This window comes from Cervus elaphus, chromosome 19 (assembly GCF_910594005.1).
Source record: "Cervus elaphus chromosome 19, mCerEla1.1, whole genome shotgun sequence".
NCBI classification, from domain to species: Eukaryota; Metazoa; Chordata; class Mammalia; order Artiodactyla; family Cervidae; genus Cervus; species Cervus elaphus.
The window spans coordinates 60861898-60886203 of record NC_057833.1 but is presented as its reverse complement, the minus strand read 5'-3'; the positions used below and the strand labels follow the sequence as shown (position 1 = coordinate 60886203).

At 39.0% G+C, this 24306-nt stretch overlaps 1 protein-coding gene and 1 long non-coding RNA gene across 4 annotated transcripts in view; one reads left to right on the top strand and one right to left on the bottom strand.

The window, feature by feature from the left end:
• Window positions 1-1226, bottom strand: part of CCDC80 (coiled-coil domain containing 80) — a 33094-nt gene extending 31868 nt beyond the window's left edge. The window contains exon 1 of the mRNA XM_043875508.1: window positions 312-1226. The gene's annotated coding sequence lies outside the window, so the exon portion shown is untranslated. The remainder of the gene's footprint in view (window positions 1-311) is intronic.
• Window positions 977-22944, top strand: LOC122676161. 3 transcript variants are annotated; one of them, XR_006335455.1, is made up of 6 exons: window positions 977-1094; window positions 7215-7292; window positions 14746-15607; window positions 19813-19928; window positions 20313-20383; window positions 22599-22944. It is a non-coding gene; the product is annotated as an uncharacterized LOC122676161 (long non-coding RNA). The 3 variants fall into 3 exon arrangements; XR_006335454.1 differs by lacking the exon at window positions 7215-7292 and having other exon boundaries at window positions 979-1094; window positions 14746-14830; window positions 15463-15607; XR_006335453.1 differs by lacking the exon at window positions 7215-7292 and having other exon boundaries at window positions 979-1094.
• The last annotated feature ends 1362 nt before the right edge of the window (window positions 22945-24306 follow it).

The window sequence follows — 24306 nt, the reverse complement described above, 5'->3', positions numbered from 1 at the left end:
CTCTTTATCTATCTTGGCCAAGAAGAGGGGGAAGGGGTGGTTGGAGAAGAAGGAGGGAGGTCAGAGAATGGAAAATCAAATGAGATCCTGTTGCTTTTAAGTCCCTGTAATTTGTCAGTGCTTAGCAGAGACAGTTACATTAAGCAGGAAACTCAACTCAGTTCCCCATTCAGACTGTTTAAATCGTCTGATGCTCCAGAGAAAATGCACACTGAGCATATTAATTATGACAACATTCCTATTTCATTTCTTCAAATAAATGACAAAGAAACAAACAAACACTGTAAAGACAGGCAGGATTACACACTTACATAGTGGCTCATGGAGATGGAATGCAGAAGCTTTAAAAAGCAATCTGAAGTGTGCTCCCAGAACAGTTCCTAGACGAAATACTTTTCCTCCCAACTCTCTTTCTCCTTTGCAAGGCCGGCCGATACAAAAGGCTGTGCTGCAGCCCCAGCTCCCAGAGCCGCACGCAGACCACCGCCCGTCAGGTCCTGAGGGCTGAACTTTCTTCTTTTCTTTCTGGCTGTGCTTTTTTACCTTCTTGACAAATAGAATGAGGTGAAAGGAGCTGTCCTTTTAAGTCTTTGTATCTCCATTTGTCTGTAGCTTCTGCTTGGGCTGTGTGTCTGCGAATACCAATCCCCCCCGGCCAGCCGACAGCACTGGACGCCCCTTAAAGTGGAGTCCCAGCTATTTCTAAATCTCGCTCTTTCTCTTTTTCGAGTTCCAGGATCCTTCTTATCACCCTTTCCCCCACAGTCTGGCTTAGTCTCTTTGTTTCCGAGCGTAAAAGCACTGGGATTAATATGTTTTCCAGGCCGAGGGAAAACACAGGAATGTGATGTTGAAAAGGACTTTTTTCTTTTCCTTACGCTTCTCTCTTCCCTTTATTTCTTCCCACCTTTACTCTCCTCTCTTCCTTCTCCTTTTTCTTCTTCCTCTTGCCTGGATTCAGTCCCAGAAATGCCAGGACAACCTCAGTTTTGATCCAAACCAAACTCAAACAACAGCAGCCACTGGAAATCAAGGAAACTTCACTAAGAATTTAACAGATCAGCAAAACACCGCCTCCTTCCCACTTCAGCATGGTGAGCGGTGAGCCTGGACTGGGAGGGAGAGAAGGGGCTGTTCTTTGGGTGGGGGTGTTGAAACACTGCACATCATCATAAATCACTTTGGAACAGGATGGCTGAGGACTTAACCCCTTCCCTACTGAGTCATCAGGACACTGTCCGTTCCCGTCTGTACACACACAGTGCTTGGGACAAGGGAAAATTCTCAGATTTCTATATCTGATTGCTTGGTTTTCCTAGAGACAGTCATTTGGGTCAGGGTGCTTGGCTGTACATACACAGACAGTATATATATATTTATAGTTCTATGAAAGTATTTTTATCTCTTTCTCCCTGCTTCATGTGTTTCATTTGAGGCTGGAAATGCCCATGGAAAACATGGCTGGGTTGTTTTTATTTTATGCTAATTGGGGATCATATTACCGTATTCTTATACCTAGTTTCTCCTTGGCATGAAAGGAAGCTGGTAAAAGGTTAGAAATGCAAGCAATGGCTGCTGTTCCCCTGAGACTGTGGTCAGCCATTACACAGGGAAAGGCCACTACGACCTCTAATTCTGAGCTCTGGCTGTGGTAGGCTAAGAGCTTCCTCAGAGGGCACGAGTGTATGTACATGTGTGTGTGTGTGTGTGTGTGTGTGTTGCAATATCTTGCACTCCAGAGACTTCCAGTATCCGGAGGGCTTTAAACAATCCTTAGAAATAGCCATATCAGAGATACTGAAGCAGCTCTGTGGATCCACCTCACAGATGTGCCATGAGAAATAAGCTTTCGGCAGGGAGGGAAGGTGCCTTGGGTTATACAGATATTTCTTCCAGCCTCTCCAAGTGCATTCAGTCAGTATTAACTGCCCCGGACAGTGGCGAGTCAGTGTTTTCAGGAGATCCCTTGTAAGCTAGATCATGTTAATGTCTACCCTCTCTGGATAAAACCTGGTCCCTGGTTGTTCCTTTTCATCAGTACCATCTCTGACTTGTCATTTACTTTTCCTTCACATGAGCTCCCAGCACTGAATTGAAGATCTGTGGAGGGTTGAGTGTCAGGTTGTCAGTCCACAGCATGAAGAGCTGGGGGTGCCAAGAAGGAAGGGCCTTCTGTGGAGGCTTTCTATTCTGGCTTTCTGTAAGTCCAGAACAAACGTGGGCTTCGGGCAGAGACTTCTGTCCCTTGAAGAGAGATTTCCCCTTTCATGGGATTTACCTGTTAAGTTGATCAAATGCCTAGTGGTGAACTGCACAGTCCTAGATGTGATTTCCTTTCTCACATCATAATGTGTTCTACACAATCCCTTGCTGAGCCTCCTCCCTCCCTTCCTTTCTCTTCCTTTTGTCTTCTCCCTGCTAATAATAATTACCATTTATTGAGCATTTTCACATGAGGCTCTGGGCTTGGCACTTTCATATATGCTTTTATTTAACCCTCACAGCATCCCCAAGAGATAGGTGGGATTATCCCCCTTTTACACATGGGCAACCTGAGACGGAATGAATTTAAGTAATTGCTTACTGTCACACAAATGCTAAGAAGTGGCCCTGAAATTTGAACCCAGATGCAGAACTATCTACAAAGCATTGGGTTATCCTGCCTCTTCCCCCTTTCATTTTCTTTCCATACCTTCTCTTTCTTCTTTTCCTTCAATTTGTTTTTGTTTCCTATATTCACAGAAAAGTCTCATTAATTTGTTCAACGAGAGTGCTTATAGTTTTAGAGTCCTACTTTCTAAAATAATTGTGTAGCAGTACTTTTTGTCTTTCTTAATAGGTCCTTAACATATTTTATCCTTTTTCTTGAATATCCCATGGCTTCTAGAAGCCTCAAAACTGTGTGCACAACAGTCGTCACCTATGCAATGTGTAGAGTTGAAATAAAACCACTTTAGTTTTATTTGACCTGTACTTAACCTTAAGGGGAAGCCAGCCCAACCCTGAGCTGAGTCTTCCGGACTCAGGCTTTCTTCTCTTCCCTTCCCTTCTATGAGCTTCTGCCACTAGATGGCGCGCTAAACACATATGCGGGAGAGGGACGCTCCAGGAACTCCCCAACGCCCCACACCCCACAGCCATCCCACAGGCACACTGGCAATGTGCAGCTTCTTCTGCCTGTTCAGGATTTTTCAACCTCAAAACCTAAAGCCTTTTCTAGGACCTCAGAAAAGCCTGCCAGGCAAGTTCTGGGAGCACATGTCTGATAAGAGCTGTTAGGAAGCAAGTTAGCCTGTACCTCTTTCTGGAAAAGCCTTTAATGATACAGGATTTGTAATAACTTAATTTCTAGTCTATGATTTAAAAGTGTCTCCTACCTAGATCTGTCCATTTTTTCTGTAACCTAAGAAAGAAACACTAATGGCAGATAAAAAAGGGAAAGAAAGGAGAGAGGTGGGGGGATTGATGTTGAGTCAGAGAAAGGTAAAAAGAATAAAATTCAAAACACGATTTTAGAAATGCTAATTTAGGAATTCACTGACAAGACCCTGCCTGACACTGGTAGCATAGTAATTTGGAAGGAGGGAAGGAAAGAATAAGCAAAACAGATTTGCTTTAGAGACTCTGGGATGGGGGTTATTATTTGATGAAAATGTGAGTAAGTGGAAGGAGGTTTCCAGAAGGGGATGTACTAACTGAGAAGAACCAAGGCTTCAGTGACCTCAGACCAAGACTCAGCAAGATATCCTTTCCCAGGCACCCAAGAGAAACTTTGATTTTTGGCCTAGTTGGTTTCCTACACAGAGTAACACTTCATGGACCTTACTGACTAGTTTCATAGCATTGTTCCATTGCCTGAAAAAACCATTTGCTTAAGAGGAAACCAGAAAAAAAAAACTAAAGAACAAAACTTGTAAACTCTTCAGTGTGGTCTTGAAGGGAAACCACCTCTCCCACTCTGTGATAACCTATACCCTCAGCAGGAAGAATAACACAGCCATTTTTTCACATCTTTGTGACAGAGACACAAAACAATATTCACACTGAGGATAATGCTGTGTGCTTTTCCTTTCCACTTGTAACTTTAATCAGTGTTCAGTCTTCAGCCACATTTATGTCATTATGAATGAAAATGAACCCTTCTCCTTCTCAGGATTCACGTTTTTTAGTATTTGTAGGACATTCTTTGTAGCATTCTTTAGTTTGTGTAGGACAAACTAAAGAAAAAAATGGCAAAGTCAAGGGGAAAGCCCACAATGACCATGAACTCAGCCCAGAGAAATTCTGAGAAAGGGTAATCCCCAAAAAGAAACACTCTGAAATCATCTCTGAAATGTCAACAAGCTCACAGGTTTAATCTGAAGTTTAGGTATACATATACTTTCCTTAAAAAATAAATTAAAAGTTACCTGATAGTGGCCAAAACTATTGGGAAGAATAGTTTTAATATTTTTAAAAATTCATTTAGTTTTGATTACTTTCAGAGATTTTGGGGGGTGGGGCATGAAGACTTTTATTTTCCAGATGGGAAGTTGTTTAATTAAGAAAATGTTGAAGTCTTAATTAGAGCAAATTGAAGGTCCCCCTCCCTCCCTGCCCCCACAGTAGAGATTAAGGAACTTTGTGAATGACTTAATGGCTCTTTTAAAATCTTTAACATTAAAATTTTAAATCTTTAACCATTCAACTTGATGCTTGAAGGTTTAGTTGTGAATTGGGAGGGGGTGAACTACACTGAGTTCAAGGTTAACTATTGGCCATTTAATGCATACAAAAGATTATTTCAATCAGGCTTCAGGAGGACAATTCTGAATATGTTGCTCTCCATGCCTTTAGGTATAGCCCAGTAAAGAGTAGTGATCCAATTTCTTTCTCCCTTCTTTCAACCTTTCTCTCAAATGTTTGTCAAGAGTGCAGATTTCATACCAGGAACGAGAGAGTACCAGGCAGTCTCTTCTCCTAAGGACCCCACAGCTCACTGGAGAAGATAAACAAGTATTAGTCAATTATGCTGTCTGCAGCAGTACTGCCAACTTTCTCTTCATGTAAAAATTCAGTGCGTGACTATGACTCCATTCCTATTGAAGACTTTGCCTCTTTGATTCATGGGGTAGGCTTTACCGTGAAAGAGGCTTCCCATGGCAGCCACTATGCGGCACCCAGAAAACTTGCTTGGTTTATTCCATCAGTTCTAAAGTCCACTAGAGCCTACAAGAGTCCAAGATACTCTGTCTGGAAGGGTGTGCTGGATTGCCTCACAGGCCTTTAATTCTCATTGTCCCAGTCCCCATCTTGGCTCTGTCTCTGGCGTCTGCCCTGCTGGGTTTGCCCTGTCTCTCACTCATTTCTCCGTACTGACCTGGCACTTCAGGCTTCAGTCTCATCACTCAGGACATCACCTTACTCACATGAGAAGGGGTTGACCATGAGGATGGCAATTCATTCATTCAACAAATATTTATTCAATGCCAGGCATTGTTCTAGTCATTGGAGATACAGCAACAAACACTCCCTGATTTCATGGAGCTTCTGTGCCAATAATAGGACTGACAAGAATATATGAATAAATATACAGACCTAGACATGTGCTTGAAAGAGATTTTTAAGAGGGAAGGGAGTGAAAGGTGATGAAGAGAAGGAGGCCATTTTATTGGGTTGGCCAAAAGGTTCATTTGGTTAATGAATACATTGTTCAATAAAGTTCTTGGTGAAAATGAAAATTGTATTCAGTTCATTCTGCAACATGCAGTACCTGTAACTATCTCTTCCACAGAGTTTCCCCAGAAACTCCAATAGGAATCTCTTTCCTTTCTCTAAGAAGATATTCAGTAGAGCATCACTTTCTGAACTTTTCATCCTCAAAATATGGATTCTTGTCCTTCCAAGCAGATCTTTAAACTTCTGAGAACATAGAAGGACCAGGGATTGAACCTAGGTCCCTTGCTTTGGGAGCAAGGAATCAAAGCCACTAGACCACCAAAGAAGTCCCTCAAGAAGTATTTTATTTGTAAAACATACATTTTATTATGTGTAGATGAACAATATTCACCAGTTTATTGAAAGGACACCAGTACTTAGTGAGATATTTGAAACTACCTGTTTCACAGATATTCAGAGTGACAATCTGACTGATGTTTAAGAGAATGAATATTTTTTCTTATGTTTTCAACTGCAGTGGAGCATCATTCCTAACATCCTGCATATAGTTAAGGGGAAAAGTATTATAAATTTATACCAATCAAATGCAGTTGTAAGAAGCAATGGCAAGATACCAGAACACAACCCAAGTACAACATAACACTTTAAAAAAGGAAAGAAAAGAAAAAAAAAATCCACACTGTTAATGAACCAGAGCATTTCTTTATCTCGATTAAATAATAATATTAGAAATAAAAGATGTAGCACTGTAAACCAGTAAAATTAAACCTTATACTTGTATTGAGTTATGAAATTGTGACATTGAGGCATAACATTTTATGTAACATAATATAAATCTTTTATTTATTCATTTATTCAAAAACCACTTAAAGAGCACCTTTTATGTATTAGGTTTGATTTTAGTATTGGGAATACAGCAACAGACAGAAGTCTCTCCTCTCAAAGAACTTACATTCTGTTAGTGAGAGATAAGCACTCTAAAGAAAAGCAATGAAGGGAAAAGCAATAGTGAATGAAGAAATGTACCATTTAAGATGGGGTGATCAGACATGGTCAGGGGCTAGTTCCATCAAAGTGGTTTTATGCTGCATGTGCAAGAATCAGGCATGCCTTCAACGTTGGTCATCAATTCTTCAACCTTTGATGTTGGAGTTGAGTTTTAGTCATATTCTCTAGGAGCTAAGTCTGTTGAATGAGGTGGATGATCAAATTTATAATTCTGGTTGGGGTCAGAATAATAAAAGATCGTAAAGTAACAAGTTTCCTGCACAATTCACTAACTGGCTTTGGAGGAAATATGAAAAAGGAATTTTAAAAATGCTCTGAATCTCTGGCATAGAATAAGGACTTATTATGTGTTTCAATGAATGAATAATTGGTACATCACTATCTATAGCCTCCCAAGATGACTACATTGAAGTCAATGATATTAATTTGAACTCTAGTTTTTTTTAAAAGTCACATTCATTTGTAATCACATTTCAAAAATCTCTGTTTAAAAATGGTATTGTTCTAACCTAAATGCTTTTAACCAAAATCTGTTGCAAAACTTCCAGAATGAAGTTCAAATATAGAGTGGTCTTCAAAGCAAGTTAAAAAGCTCAAAGTAGAATTCCTTCTGAATATGTTAACAGGTAACATTCCAAAGTTTTAAATAATATGTTTGCTTAAAAGTTAAGTATGGGAAATAAAAACATGTGGTCCCCTTTACAATAATTTGTGATGGTGGATTTTGGCAGAAACCTTGGCATTAACTATTGGGAAAATTCAGTCAGCACAAATAAATGTTAGTGAGTAACTGCATCAAAATGAGAGGAGCAGCTTAGATTGAAAAAAATTCATGATTAGAGAACTGTTTCCATGTTTGGAAATTTCACTCATTCATTGGATAAGATTTGCTTTGTCTTTGAGTAAAGAGCACAAAATTTGCAGACAAACAAACCTGAGATTGGAGTCCTCATTTCACTGTTCACTGTGTGACATGGGCAAGGTGTCATCCTCTCTGAACTATTTTGTAGTTTCTTCATCTACAAAAATGTGAATAGTTTTTAAAATATAAATAATAGGCTTCAATTTTTTCTGAAGATGATTTTATTAGAGTGCTTCATGGTTCAAATAATAGCAAATTTACTGCTAACTGCTGTAAATGACAGGAAATTTGTCAGCTCACACCAGTAAAACATCCTGAAGTATGGGAAGATTATTGGTTGATTTGCTTCAAATGTTCTAAGTCTTTTTTATTTATTGTGGTAAAATACACACAACTCCTGGCATTTCAATGATTTTAAGTGTAGAGTTTGACAGCATTAACTACATTCATGTTGTTATGCAACCATCACCATTGTCCACCTGCTAAACATTTTCATCTTCCCAAATTGAAATTCTGTACTTGTTAAACAATAACTGCTTGTTCCTCCTTTTTCTCAGTCCCAGGTAACAACAATTCTACTTTCTGTCTCTATGAATCTGTCTCTATTGAGAGTGGCTATTTTTAATGTATGAAATATGGCTAATACCAGCTCAATGGTGGGAGAAATGATGTTCACACCAGAGCAGTCATAAACTCAGACTTCCAGCCTAAGGCAAAAGGCAAGTGAAACAACATGGGAAGGAGTTAAAGGGCCAGACAGAGGTGCTAAGCATCAAACATAAAGAATGACTACGCATTGGATGGAGATTCACTTATTATGTATTTTGTGCCAATCTGCCATGAAATCAGAAGCCAGAGCAGTGTTTACACTTTGGGTCTTCTGTTGGCTCTCATTTATTTCAATTGGTTTTCTGGCCACCAGACTCATCCTTTCCAATCCATCCTCCAAATGATTGTCACTCTCATTGTCTTCGAACATTGATGCTTCACTCCTGCTACAAACTCCTCAATAGTGAGCAGAGAACTTCAGAGAGAAAGTTCAAGTTTCCCCTGGCCTAGAAGTGAGATGGGAAAGTTGACATTGATGCTAGCAGTAATGATGGAAATCTGGTGATGCTGTGAAGTTGGATTCAGTTGAAAGGAGTGAGACGGTATACCTGAAATGTTATACCCAAGTGGAGCTCGGCACCCTGAGCTTGCCTCCTGCAAAGAAGATTTTGAACTTTAATAAACAGATGAATATGGTGTAGAAGGTGCCTTGAGGAACAAGAGAAATGTGTGGACTCAAAACCATGTTCTTCAGGAAAAAACTACTTGATAGTTTGAGTATGAGCAGCACAGAATTCACTGGAACTATCAAACCCCCTAGAGATACATCTCACAGGGTACACTGAGAAAAGACCACCACCATATTTGAAGGAAAAGCAGAGCCCAGAGCCTCTGTTTCCAATTAAAGAGCAGCTCAGTTGTGTGATTTGGGAATTGAGGAGCACTGATTTCATTAATTATGGGTCTTAACAACTTGGCTATTAGAAAATTTGCCTGAGTGTAAACTTGGAATAAGATGAAAAGAATTTATTTTCATCATGGTGGACCTAAATTAACCCAGTTATATTTGAAACTTAGAAAAAGGAAAAAGGCAGAAAAAGAATATTGTGGTTTTAATTTTATTTTTATAAATAAAATAATTTATGTTATTTTTAAAAGAAAGATTGTGACTATTTTTAATTTAAGATCTATCAAGATAGATGAACATTGTAATGTATACACACTATTCGTGGTGAGCTAGTATGTCTAAATTTTCAAGATTTCTGTATGTGATTATAAATAGAAATATAGCATCAAGCAATATTTTAAATCCAGAATTATCTTTAAGAAGATTTTTAAATATTTACTTATTTTTAAAAATTTTTATTTTTTTAAACTATGAAAGTTTGATAACACATTTACAGGAGACTTGAAAAATAAACAAGGTTACATATAGGGCCACACTATATATTACAATTATTTTTTAAGTAGATAAATTAAACATTTTAGTAGGAATTGTGATATCAAACTCTCAAAACTTAACAGAATGAATATACAGAGAAATATAAGGATATAGTAGACCTGAAAAGCTGAACTGAAAAGACCTGAACTGTGAACCAATTCAACATAATTAAGATTTATACAATTTTCACACAACAGTAGGATACAAATTCTATTCTAGTTCCCACAGACTATAAACTAGGAGACACTGGAACACATCCAAGGACATAAAACAATGTGCACAGATTTTATGGTCTAAAGGTATTGAAATCATACAGTCTCTTCTCTTGTCTCTGTGAAATTGTGTTAGAAATCAACATCAAAAGATATTTGAAAACAACACACATATTTTCAAGTGCAGTATGACATTTGCCAAAAGAAATCTTTGACTTAGCCATCAAAATAATATTTATTTATTTATTTGGCTGCTCTGGGTCTTAGTTGTGGCACGGGGGATCTCTAGTTGTAGCATGCAAACTCTTAGTTGCAGCATGTGGGATCTAGTTCCCCACCCAACCAGGGATTGAACCTAGGTCCCTTGCATTGGGAGCAAGGAATCAAAGCCGCTAGACCACCAGAGAAGTTCCTTAAGAAGTATTTTATTTGTAAAACAAACATTTTATTATGTGTAGATGAACAATATTCACCAGTTTATTGAAAGGATACCAGTACTTAGTGAGATATTTGAAACTACCTGTTTCACAGATATTCAGAGTGACAATCTGACTGATGTTTAAAAGAATGAATATTTTTTCTTATGTTTTCAACTGCAGTGGAGCCAGTTAAATGTTCACCCAACATTCAAACTCGATTTACCTCAATGGAAAAATAACCCAACTTATTTATTGTTCCTCCCTTTTCCCCACTGTGTTTTTCCAGCATCCTGACAGCTATGCTTACATGTGTTCAAACACTAGATAACATTTCAGCTTGCTAGAAGAAAAATGTTATAAATATCAGAGCTGTTCAAGGATGAAGAAAGATGCATGGGGAAGCAGGAAACTCCCTGTTGGAGAAGATGTTAAAATAGGGGTTCCTTAGCAGAGAATTTAAGCATTAGGTGAGTGGCTAACTCAGGTGAAAGTTTAGCCTTAAAGATTGTAGGAGTCTATAGTTACTATGATTACTATATATGAATTGATGCATTTCTCTGGATTTTTTAAGAAAAAAAATTTACATGAACTAAATTATCAGAGTTTTCATCTAAAGGCACAAAGTAGAGAAGCAAGTGTCATCATAACAGAGAATTATTTACTAGCAGATTGTCCACTTACAAAGTTAATTGCCAAACATTTTTTATCCATGTAACAACTTTGCCATCAATTAACAACTTTATCTAGCTAGAAATGGTGAACAATTGCTGAAATTACATGCAGAGATATTAACAAGTAGAAATGACAGAGGAGAAAGTCAACAAGAATGAAAATATTATTGGAATCTCAGTGAAAATTTACAGATTACAGTAAGTCTTTCAGAATATTACTGAAGCCATTGAGTAAGCTTAAAAATGTGATCCTCATAGGAGCCATGCTGTAAAAGTCCAAACTGTGAAGTGATGAATACTAGGTCATGTTACATAGTCTTGTGGGAAAATCTTACTCTCCCCCAAATCAACAGGTGAGTGTAGGGAGTTCCGTGGTGGCATAGTGGTTAGGATTCTGGGCTTCTATTGGGGGAACTGAGATCCCACAAACTGCGTGGTGTGGCCAAAAAAAAAGAAAAGAAAAAAAAAAGAATTTAGTGTGCATTTGCAATTATAACTCAATTTGTTAAGTCTAAAACAAACTTCTTACTTTCCTAACAGATTTCAAGATAAGGTTGCAAACAAACTTTAAATTATTTGCTATGACAGTACCTGTTGAGATGGATTGACTTTAATGGCTTTTTCTCAGGATTAAATTTTTGTTAAGTAACACAAACTTTCTGTACTCTCACAAAGAGCCCCTCCAAATGATCTGAAAACAAACATGTAAAATAAGATGCATTGTACTAATAATTTTTAAGAAATTATTTAAACAAATCCACAGAAAATATAGCCAATGTATGTCAACCACAAAGAAAAAAAGTCTAAGCCTGTTCTGTCTGAAAATCCTTTGGAAACTGAAGATGTATGCATGCATCCTAAGTTGCTTCAGTCATGTCCAACTCTTTGCAACCCTATGGACTGTAGCCTGCCAGGATCCTCTGTCCATGGGATTCTCCAGGCAAGAATTCAGGAGTGGGTTGCTATGCCCTCCTCCAGGGGAATCTCCTGACCCAGGGATCAAACTCAGGTCTCTTATGTTTCCTGCATTGGCAAATGGATTCTTTACCACTAGTGCCACCTGAGAAATCGAAGATAATTCCATTAATTATTTACACTGAAAACAGTTTAGTCAAAGCCTGAAGCATCCCCTCAGACGTCAGTTGTTGAATGCAATTATGCATGACTATGGGTCATATTTTTAGATGATTCAGTATATATACACTCAGATATGTGAAAGTACTGCACTCAATATGCCAGCAAATTTGGAAAACTCAGCAGTGGCCACAGGACTGGAAAAGGTCAGCTTTCATTCCAATCCCAAAGAAAGGCAATGCCAAAGAATGTTCAAGCTACCACACAATTGCACTTAACTCACACGCTACCAAAATAATGCTCAAAATTCTCAAAGCCAGGCTTCAACAGTACATGAACCATGAACTTCCAGATGTTCAAGCTGGTTTTAGAAAAGGCAGAGGAACCAGAGATCAAATTGCCAACATCTGCTGGATCATCAAAAAAGCAAAAGAGTTCCAGAAAAACATCTATTTCTGCTTTATTGACTAGGCCAAAGCCTTTGACTGTGTGGATCACAACAAAATGTGGAAAATTCTGAAAGAGATGGGAATACCAGACCACCCAACCTGCCTCTTGAGAAACCTGTATGCAGGTCAGGAAGCAACAGTTAGAACTGGACATGGAACAACAGACTGGTTCCAAATAGGAAAAGGAGTACATCAAGGCTGTATATTGTCACCCTGCTTATTTAATTTATATGCAGAGTACATCATGAGAAATGCTGGGCTGGATGAAGCACAAGCTGGAATCAAGATTGCCGGGAAAAATATCAATAACATCAGATATGCAGATGTCACCATTCTAATGGCAGAAAGGGAAGAAGAACTAAAGAGCCTCTTGATGAAAGTGAAAGAGGAGAGTGAAAAAGTTGGCTTAAAGCTCAACATTCAGAAAACTAAGATCATGGTATCTGGTCCCATCACTTCATGGCAAATGCATGGGGAAACAATGGAAACAGTGAGAAACTTTATTTTTTGGGACTCCAAAATCAATGCAGATGGTGACTGCAGCCATGAAATTAAAAGATGCTTTCTCCTTGGAGTAAAAGTTATGACCAACATATTAAAAAGCATATTAAAAAGCAGAAACATTACTTTGCCAACAAAGGTCCGTCTAGTCAAGGCTATGGTTTTTCCAGTAGTCATGTATGGATGTGAGAGTTGGACTATAAAGAAAGCTGGACACTGAAGAATTGAAGATTTTGAACTGTGGTGTTGGAGAGGACTCTTGAGAGTCCCCTGGACTGCAAGGAGATCAAACCAGTCAATCTTAAAAGAAATCTGTCCTGAACATTCTTTGGCAGGACTGATACTGATGCTGAAACTCCAATACTTTGGCCACATGATGTGAAAAACTGACTCATTTGAGAAGACCCTGATGTTGGTTAAGATTGAAGGCGGGAGGAGGAGGGGATGACAGAGGATGAGATGATTGGACGGCATCACCGACTCAATGGATATGAGTCTGAACAAACTCCAAGAGTTGGTGAAGGACAGCCTGGTGTGCTGTAATCCATGGGGTCACAAAGAGTCAGACACGACTGAACTGAACTGAACTGAAGGTCTATTCCACCTCTGCCTCTGACCTCTGCTCCATTGACCCTGTCTTGGCCTCTTGACCTACCTCTAGTGTTTTGGAGTCCAGTGCATCAGTCTGAGTTCCTACTAGAGTTAATTTCTGCTCCCACAATCCTCACAGGCATGTTGACCTAAATAAAGAGGTAAACTGAGTCAAACTCAAAAAATGAGTTTACTTGGAAATAGCAAAGTAATTGCAATTGGGATATGCAAATTGCAACAAGCTACAGGTGAGTCAAGTGAGGTTGTATTTTTGGTAACGGATGTAGAGGGGAGAGTTCAGTTAGAGTCAGCTAAAATAAAAAACAAGTGAAAGGACTTCCCTGGTATTACAGTGGATAAGAATCCATGTGCCAATGCAGAAGCACTGGTTTGATGTCTGGTGCAGGAAGATTCCACATGCCACAAAGCAAATAAGCCCATGCGCTATAACTACTGAAGCCTGCAAGCTCTAGGGCCCATGAGCCACAATTATTGAGCCCCTGTGCTGCAATTCCTGAAGCTCTCAAGTCTAGAGCCTCTGCTCCACGAGAGAGGCCTCAGCAATGAGAAGTCCATGTACTGCAATGAAGAGTAGCTCACCACAATGAAGACCCAGCACAACCAAAAATAAATAAATAAATACAAATAAATTCTAAAACAAACGAAAAACAAATGAAGATCAGCCTTGAAAACTTTCTGAGCAGACAAAATCAGTCTAGCCACACAAAGCTCAATTCAACCGACAAGACCTGACTCATCTCTCATTTGTGCCTTTGACAAAACTTCTCAAGGTTGTTATGAGACAACCTCTGACCAACCCCCATCATATCAGAAAATTCTGACACCATCAGTTTTCTGTAAATCAGGGGCTTATTATAATTAGACTCTTAGTCCTTATGTTTTTTCTTCCTTGAGGGCATGTGTGTGAGATTCTCTTTATATTTTCCAGTTCTAGTTTAGATTAAATTCTTCTACAGGTATTACCTAGGGTTCTTAAAGTAAATTTATCTCTACCCCAGAGTTCCATCTTAACAGTAAATTATCAAGATAGACTGTTTTGACCAGTCAAAATTTCTAGTTTACTGGAAGCCAATCTGGTTCTTCCCTAGTCACAGAATAATGCCCTGGAGAGAGTTAGGAAAGTCAGAAATCCTGGAACAGAGATGGATGTTTAGGTCTTCTCATAATTGAGCTAGGAAGACTTTGGAGGAAAATTCAGATAAGACAGAGCCTCAAATGTAGACAAGAGCCCAAAGATCAATCCAAACAGCATTTCTTGACCTTTCTGTTACCTTCCTTTCTCTTTACAGAACTCATGATCTAACATGATGACCATAAATACATCGGCTTTTGGGCCAAGGCAGCACAGTACAACTTTGGAAGAAGGACCCTAAGGTAGCATTCTCCTCAATGGCAGTTTTTCACTTATTTGCTCATCACTGCAAGAAAGGACTTAACCTCTGGCTGCCTCCCTTTACAGTATTACATAATCCATTCTTCACTGAGGGCCCAACCCTAGTTGCTAGTTGCTTAATTGGATGAAGAAAATTTTAAATCTTGGACTTTAAATTGTTTAAAAGGCTTATCTGTGTGGCTTAGTGTCATTCCCCTCTATGTTGGTAAATTCATGCCAAATGTGTTTATTTAACATGATGACTTTTACATGAAGTAATAAGATAAAGTCTTCAGCCACCTATCTTGCTCCTACTTAGTTCTCCTTGTTTTAGGAATAGGAAACCCAGTCCCCTGTTTCCCCTGGCTCTAAATAAGCCCAGAGCAATCCCTGAAAGCTCTTCTGTGGGACATACCAAGACAGTGTCTCACACTCTCTGGAGTTCATGATGGAAACGAGACAGAGATTAGAAATATGTAGACCCTTCTCTTTGTCTGTCTTCCAGACACCCTGTGAGGGCTGGTAAAAGTGTTCTTATTCTCCAAATATTCACTGGCAATGAACTTGTGTAATAAAATTATGTTTGGGGTTTGTAGTTGGTTCTTTTAAATGAACATCTGTTATTCTCTTTCAGTTGAAAGTTTCTGAACACTGGGCAGGGCAACTTGGCTTCCTCCACCACCTCTGCAGAGTGACAAATGGAGCCTGTCGTCTGTCAGCGGCTTGTTGATTGGTTGACCAGTCACCATGGTCTCCCACAGCTGTTTTTCCTCTGAGAGGTTGGAGTGTGGGGAGGGAGGAAGTCAGGGTCAGCTTGTTCTCTGCATGTAGCCCATGGGAGTTCCAGGAGTAGGAATATTTCATTAAACTGCTCTGATCAGCCATTATTGGATGATGTGTGGGTGAAGCAGGCAGAGGATTTGTACTTTTGGAATGGTGGATCATAGCAGTTTTGTTTTCAGAGCAATTGTTTTTACCTCTTGGTGTCTCTCTTCCCTTTGCCTATGGTATAGATTTTAAATAATGTGACCTGTGCAAGGAAATGAGAGATGTGATTACAAGGAGTGCTTTATTTTCACCAGAGAAATATGTGTTTTGCATCTGCCTTATGAGTTCCATAGTATTCAGAAATGGAAGTTTATTTTCTTTATGCTTCAGCACCAGCAAGTATTGGATTGGCCAAAAAGTTCATTTGGGTTTTGCCATTACATCTTATGGAAAACCTGAATGAATTTACTGGCCATTGGCCAACCCAATTCAAAAATACTTCAAGTTCCCCAGGCCACTCCAGCTCTATTAGCTTCAGGACTCTGGCTTTCAAGAGGACCAACATGCTGCTGCTGCTGCTGCTAAGCTGCTTTAGTCATGTCTGACTCTGTGCGACCCCATAGACGGCGGCAGCCCACCAGGCTCCCCCGTCCCTGGGATTCTCCAGGCAAGAACACTGGAGTGGGTTTCTATTTCCTTCTCCAATGCATGAAAGTGAAAAGTGAAAGTGAAGTCTCTCAGCTGTGTCCGACTCTTAGCAACCCCATAGACTGCAGCCCACCAGGCTCCTCTGTCCATGGGATTTTCCAGGCAAGAGTACTGGAGTGGGGCGCCATTGCCTTCTCCGAGAGGACCAACATAGAAGACCTCAAAAGCTGTTTCACCAAAGCCTAAGTAAAATCATAGCAGCGGTGGTAAACATTCATTTGATACACTGTTGGTGTCTCTCTCCCTATATCTGTGGTACAGATTTTAGGTAATGTGGCCTGTGCTAAGGCAAATGAGAGATGTTATTACAAAGAGTGCTTTATTTGTATACATTTGATATACTGTTGTAGTATTATTACTTTTCCAACTCACAGCTCCAGTCATTTTACTGTCTTACTCAAACTCCGTTAATGGCTTGCAGTTTTCAACAATACAAGTCACACTCTTTCACTCTGCATTTAGAGTCTGCTAGGATCTGATCTCAGAGAAGGAAATGGCAACCCACTCCAGTGTTCTTGCCTGGAGAATCCCAGGGACAGGGGAGCCTGGTGGGCTGCCGTCTATGAGGTTGCACAGGGTCGGACACGACTGAAGCGACTTAGCAGCAGCAGCAGTGTATATATGTCAATCCAAATCTCCCAATTCATCCCATCCTCTCTTCTCCCCTTAGTATCCATATCCATATGTTTGTTCTCCATGTGTGTCTCTATCTCTGTTTGGCAGATAAGATCACCTATACCATTTTTCTAGATTCCACATATATGCATGAATATACGATATTTGTTTTTCCCTTTCTGACTTACTTCATTCTGTATGGCAGTCTCTAGGTCCATCCATATCTCTGCAAATGGCACAATTTCATTCTTTTCTTTTTGGCTGAGTAATGTTCTACTGCACATATGTTCCACATCTTCTTTATTAATTCCTCTATTAATGGACTTTTAGGTTGCTTCCCTGTCCTGGTTATTGTAAATAGTGCTGCAATGAATACTGGGTGCATGTATCTTTTTGAATTATGGTTTTCTCTAGGTATATACCCAGGAGTGGGATTGTTGAGTCATGTGGTAGGTCTATTTTTAGTTTTTTAAGGCACCTCCATACTGTTCTCTGTAACACCTTCTTCAGTCTAGTCAAAATGCACCACATACTGTTTCTTTGTTGCCCCTTGATGATCTCCTTCTATATTTTGCTTATTCTTTTGGCTAATCTCTTCAAGTCCATGTGGCCCCTGTCAAGTCCAAATGCACCTGCTGCACAGAGTCTTCCCAGCTGAGCCCACTTCTGCCTCCTCCAAATATCCAAGGACTCACTCTTCCCTCTCTCAAAGCACCTTTAGTACTTTATCTGGACAACTGACTCACAGCGCAGAGTTGTCCAACCTCCCTCCATAGGAGCAGGAAGAACCTGAAACCAGCTATTCTTTCTACTTTCCCTCAGTTCAGTTCAATTCAGTTGCTCAGTCATCTCCGACTCTTTGTGACCCCATGAATTGCAGCACGCCATGCCTCCCTGTCCATCACAAACTTCCGGAGTTAGTTAAACTTATGCCCATCGAGTTGGTGATGCCATCCAGCCATCTCATCCTCTTTTGTCCTCTTCTCCTGCCTCCAATCCCTCCTGGCATCAGGGTCTTTTCCAATGAGTCAACTCTTTGCATGAGGTGGCCAAAGTGCTGGAGTTTCAGCTTCAGCATCAGTCCTTCCAATGAACACCCAGGACTGATCTCCTTTAGGATGGACTGGTTGGATCTCCTTGCAGTCCAAGGGACTCTCAAGAGTCTTCTCCAACACCATAGTTCAAAAGCATCAATTTTTTGGTGCTCAGCTTTCCTCACAGTCCAACTGTCACATCCATACATGACTACTGGAAAAACCATAGCCTTGACCAGACGGACCTTTGTTGGCAAAGTAATGTTTCTGCTTTTTAATATGCTGTCTAGGTTGGTCATAACTTTTCTTCCAAGGAGTAAGTGTCTTTTAATTTCATGGCTGCAATCACCATCTGCAGTGATTTTGAAGCCCAGAAAAATAAAGTCTGACACTGTTTCCCCTGTCTCCCCATCTATTTGCCATGAAGTGATGGGACCAGATGCCATGATCTTAGTTTTCTGAATGTTGAGCTTTAAGCCAACTTTTTCACTCTCCTCTTTCACTTTCATCAAGAGGCTTTTTAGTTCCTCTTCCCTTTCTGCCATTAGAATGATGACATCTGCATATCTGATGTTATTGATATTTCTCCTGGCTATCTTAATTCCAGCTTGTGCATCTTCCAGCCCAGCGTTTCTCATGATGTACTCTGCATATAAGTTAAACAAGCAGGGTGACAATATACAGTCTTGACGTACTCCTTTTCCTATTTGGAACCAGTCTGTTGTTCCATGCCCAGTTCTAACTGTTGCTTCCTGACCTGCATACAGGTTTCTCAAGAGGCAGGTTGGGTGGTCTGGTATTCCCATCTCTTTCAGAATTTTCCACAGTTCATTGTGATCCACACAGTCGAAGGCTTTGGCATAGTCAATAAAGCAGAAATAGATGTTTTTCTGGAACTCTCTTGCTTTTTCGATGATCCAGCGAATGTACTTTCCCTAGGGCCTTGCAATTACTACATACTTGATCAATTTTCATTACACATATAGCAATAGACATTTGTAGAGAGCTTTAAAGTTTACTTAATTGATTCACTTTACAAAGTTATTTCAATTTACAAAGTTGATTCACTTAATTCATTCATTCACTTAATTCTCATAAGTGAAAGTAGAAAGCACAGGTGCTCCCTTTACTATAAATGAGGAGAAGGGAAAGGGAATTAATTTTTAGTCAGAATTAACTTTTACCTATTTATCAAACTATTTATGACCTTCTTAATGTCTGCCTCTTCTGCCATTTTTTAAGCTCATGAGAGCAGAATCATGACTGTTTTTTCACTGTTGTGTTTCCAATGCCTGACACTTTGCTGGATGTAGTATAAAAGCTCATTGAACATAGCTGAATGAATGAATGAGTGAATATTATGAGACAAGCAGTGGGCTAAATGTTCTATATGAACTATTTTACTCAGAGCAGGCATTATCTCTGTCTCACCAGCAAGGAAATTAAGTCTCCAGGGCACACAGAGTTTGTGTGTTAGCTAGAATTGAAACACAGATCTCCTGATTATAGATATTGTGTGTTTATCATCACACCATCAGTGACTTTAAGCTGTCTCTCTTTTGTTGTTGTCATTTTTTCTCCTTTAATTGTTTTATAATTCAATTTAAAAAAAAATAAATTTCAAGAATTACTTTAACTCTTAAACATTTAGCTCTGTTAATTACAAACAGTTACAAAATACTGGATAGTATATTAGTCATTATTACCAAATTCAACAGTAATTATTGAGGGTAGATGAGAGTGCATCCTTGAAAGGAAGGAAATAATTTTTTACAGATTTCTCTGCCTGTGTAGTTTCCTGCTTTTGAACTAAAAATGAAGTATAATTAAATTCCTATCACAATTTATTTTCTCTTAAGTGACCTAGAGGAATATGCAGAGTTACGTTTTGATAGTTGTCACTGAAGAAAGGAAATGAACATATATTGAGCAATCTCTTCATGCCAGGACTCTGTTTAGGTCAATTCTTGATGAGGTAAGTATTATTATCTCCTTTATTTTATGAAGGAAGACAGTATTGCTTTTATTTCTAAGCACAGTTTATTTTTATATCTATTCAAATAAAAGGTTGAATTTTTCATTGAATTGTCCAACTATCCTGCTTTCTCTCTGTGTGAAATTTGGTTAAAGATTTTCTTCTGATTAAACAACATTTTTCGTACTTAAAGTCAAAAGGGGAAGCTTGAAATTTGTATTTTTTCAGTCTTCTTTCATAGCATTTTAATACTGTGGTTAAGTCATTGGGCTCAAAATTTTGTGTTTGATTAACACAAGCATGCAGAAATGGAATTAAGTAATGTCTGATGATAATGTTGATGATGATAATGATTTAATGTGTTTGTTTTCTTTTTGTCATAAGATCTACATATTTCTCTTTAACTTCTCAACATACATTTGGGAAGCCAAGTCTAAAACTACTTGCTTTGAAAGGTAAACTATTTCAACATTATTTCTAAGAGAGAATTGAGTTTATTTATATTTTATAAATCTGTGTTAATCTACCTTTACTATCTGATTTGCATCTTTAATATTTAGTATGCATCCCGAGGAAACCAGAATTGAAAGAGACACATGTACCCCTCATTGCAGCACTGTTTACAATAGCCAGGAAATGGAAGCAATCTAGATGTCCATGCAGACAAAAGGATAAGAAAGCTGTGGTACATATACACAATGGAATATTACTCAGCTATTAAAAAGAATGTATTTGAATCAATTCTCATGAGGAGGATAAAACTGGAGCCTCCTATACAGAGTGAAGTAAGTCAGAAAGAAAAGCACCAATACAGTATATTAATGCATATATATGGAATTTAGAAAGATGATAATGATGACCCTATATGTGAGACAGCAAAAGAGACACAGATATAAAGAACAGTCTTTGGACTCTGTGGGAGAAGGTGAGTGTGGGATGATCTGAGGGAATAGCATTGAAATATGTATATCATATGTGTAATAGATAGCCAGTCCAGATTCAATACGTGATACAGAGTGCTCGGGGCTGGTGCACTGGGACAACCCTGAGGGATGGGATGAGGAGGGAGGTGGGAGGGGGGTTCAGGATGGGGAACACATGTATACCCATGGCTGATTCATGTCAATGTATGGCAAAAACCACTACAATATTGTAAAGTAATTAGCCTCCAATTAAAATAAATTAATTAATTAAAGAATATTTAGTATGTGTCTTAGTCACAGAAACTAAACATGTTCTGCTTTGCTTTTGTGCAGACCTCAATTACTAAACTGCTGGTAAGCAGTTAGTTTTCACAAAGTGTATTTGATCAAAAGACTATAAAGGCAAAGCTTTATTCTCTGACATCAGTCCCATAAGCCTGGTTGGTTTCCACAGCATGTTATCATCATGATACGGACTTAAGGAAAACTTTTAGAAACATGGTAGATTAGCAACCTCTAATCATTCCTGGATGGAGCCTACTCTCAAATGCAATCCAAAACTGACATCACAGAGAATCTTTTGTAGAAATTTCTATTTTCGTGGTTACTCTTGCAGTGCAAAATATTTATGTGAACTGAAATTCTTCAAAGTGACTATTGAAAGGATATCATCTCATGTCTTCTTACGTATGTCTTCATGGTCTCACCTCAAATTTATGGACCTTTTATGTTAAGGTATCCTTGAAAGAAACATCTGCAAAGGGAATTTGGGACATTGAAATGCCAACTGTAAAAAAGTAAAAATGTACCTTCTAAATAGAGTTTTCTAAATAATTGCATCAATTAAATAGAAACAAAAGTTCCTTTTCTGATGGTGGGAAAGTAGTCTTTTCTTTGATGGGTCCCTATATACCCACATATAACTGCAGGGCTCCCGGTCAGTTCTGCAGAGTTCCCAGGTCAAGAGAGCTAAACACCCTTCAAGAACTGTAAGGGAAGGGAAGGTCCTTGCAAGTGCCTCTTGAGCCCTGTCCATCACCTTGCTGTCTCTGCCTGCATATGATGAACACCATTTCCCTTCCTTACTATAGTCTTTAGGACCTCTCCGGATTTATAACTGTCATACACTTTGATGTTAACTGTCATTTCTTGGCCATCAAGTTTAACATCATTCCACTTCAGTTGCCTGGTTCTGGTCTTTGTAGACCTACTTTGTCCTTACTGCCTATTTGTAAACTTCTCTAGTCCCCCATTTCCACTGGAATTTCCCACTATAATAGCTATTTAATGCCTCCTCCTGCTCAAAGCAGGTATAACCCGAGGTGACTAACCCAGAGGAAGTTCATCCTTCAGGTTTTGACAAGATATACCCAGTGAGTGTGGGTCTTTCCTGATGATTCAGTGGTAAATAATGGAGATGTGGGTTCAGTCCCTGGGTAGGGAAGATTCTCTGGAGAAGGAAATGTCAACCCACTTCAGTATTCTTGTCTGGGAAATCCCATGGATCAAAGAGCCTGGTGGGCTACAGTCCATGGCATTAAAAAATAGTTGGACAAGACTTAGTGACTAAACAACAACAACCCAGTGAGTGCGTATTATAACAAATGCAGATAATGATTTTTGAAGTTAGTAGTCATCTAACTAGGGCTTCCCTAGTGGCTTAGATGGTAAAGAATCTGCCTGCAGTGCAGGAGACCCGGGCCCATATGTATATGCTTATACATATTTTTTATTTTCTTTTCCCTAGGACTCTACTTGGATGTGTTGTTGGACATGGGGGAAAGTAGGAGGTAAATGTGGACAGAGGATTTGACATTCATTGTAGCTGCAACCAGTAGGGATGATTCTCTAGAGAACCATGTGGATGAGAAGCAATTCTTCTAGAAGTTGAAACAGTTCTAGATTACATGCTGAATTGTCTACCACTTTACCAAAGACATAGTAAAATACATAAATGTTATTTTTCTTCCTTAATTCTAAATGAATATATGTGTATATATGTCTGTGCGCATGTATAATTCTGAGTATGTTAACAATTCTTATTTTCTCATAAAAATTAAATGAAATTTCAATTTTATTATTATTTTTTACTTTAGTGATTAACCACAGGGAATCCAAAGATCTGAGTCCCTGGGTCTGTGTTTAATTTTAACTGTAGGTTCATCAGTTCTTTATTTCTAAAGGCAAATTCTCCAATAACTTCAAGTCCTAGAAAGAAAAGTCTGTACACTTGAGACTAACACCTATTGTAAATCAACTATCCTCTAATAAAACATATATATGTATATATATGTTTGCAAAGTTGAAAAAAAAAACGTTCTCACATAGTAGGAGCCAAAACTTCCTGTTTGGAAACAAACAGTATGACCATGCATGCCTGCTCACTTGTGTCAGACCCCAAGAACTGTAGGCCTCAAGGCTCCTCTGTCCATGAGATTCTCCAGGCAAGAATACTGGAGTGGGTTGCTGTTTCGTTCTCCAGGGTATCTTCTCAACTGAGGGATCAAACCCATGTCTCTTGTATCTCCTGCATTGGCAGGTGGGTTCTTTACCAGGTGGGGTCATAATGGGGTTTTTAAATATCATTTTTCCTCCACTGACTTCTTTTCAAATAAAATTCAAATTAATCAATATGACATTGAGACATATTTTGGCTCAGTCTGCCTTGGGCCCCAACAGTGCTCATGCTGAAATCTCCATTTGTAATTGTTCAGAGTTCCCTGGAAATGAAAAATATATGTATACAATTGTTCTGAGTTCTCTGGAGAAAAAGAAATCAAATAGGTACTTATAACCTAAAATAAATCTTGTTGAATGAGTGAAAGTAATAACCACTAGCATGCTGAACATAAGCAGAAATTGTGTGATTGTTGGGAGAAGCAAAGGGTCCAAAGGAGACCTGGAGTTGGAGGGGATGGAGGAGGATGGAGAAGAAATAGGGGAGCTGAGCATGTGGTGTGATTGCTAGGGAGACTGGTGATGGGTGCATCCCAGCCCAACCTCAGAGAGTGAGGGCTCTCTGCTTCCTGGGAGGCTACAGGGCCAGACAAGACAGCTAAGCCTGGACCAGGGGAAGAAGCAGAGTGTGGGTACTGGCCACAAATTTTCTGATAGAGATGGTGACAAGCTGGTCTGGGACACTCAGTCAGAAATATCTAGAACTATAATTTGATAAATCTGAAGATAGACTGTGCTGATTCATATCCAATTTATAACTTTAGGTGTACTCATGATTTTCTAGGAAAAGAAATGATTACACAGTTTAATTGTCTCATTTTCTAGTCTTTCTTCAATGTTCTTTCTTAATTTTTAAAAAAGTATCTTAACCTTTAGCCACCTCGTAAGTGTCTTCCTTTTGAGGTAATTTTGTCCTTTTCTTCCATTGCTTTCCCGAATTCAATCAATACTCATTTCATTTCTTTCTGACTGTTTTTTTTTTTTTTTTTGGTCCACTT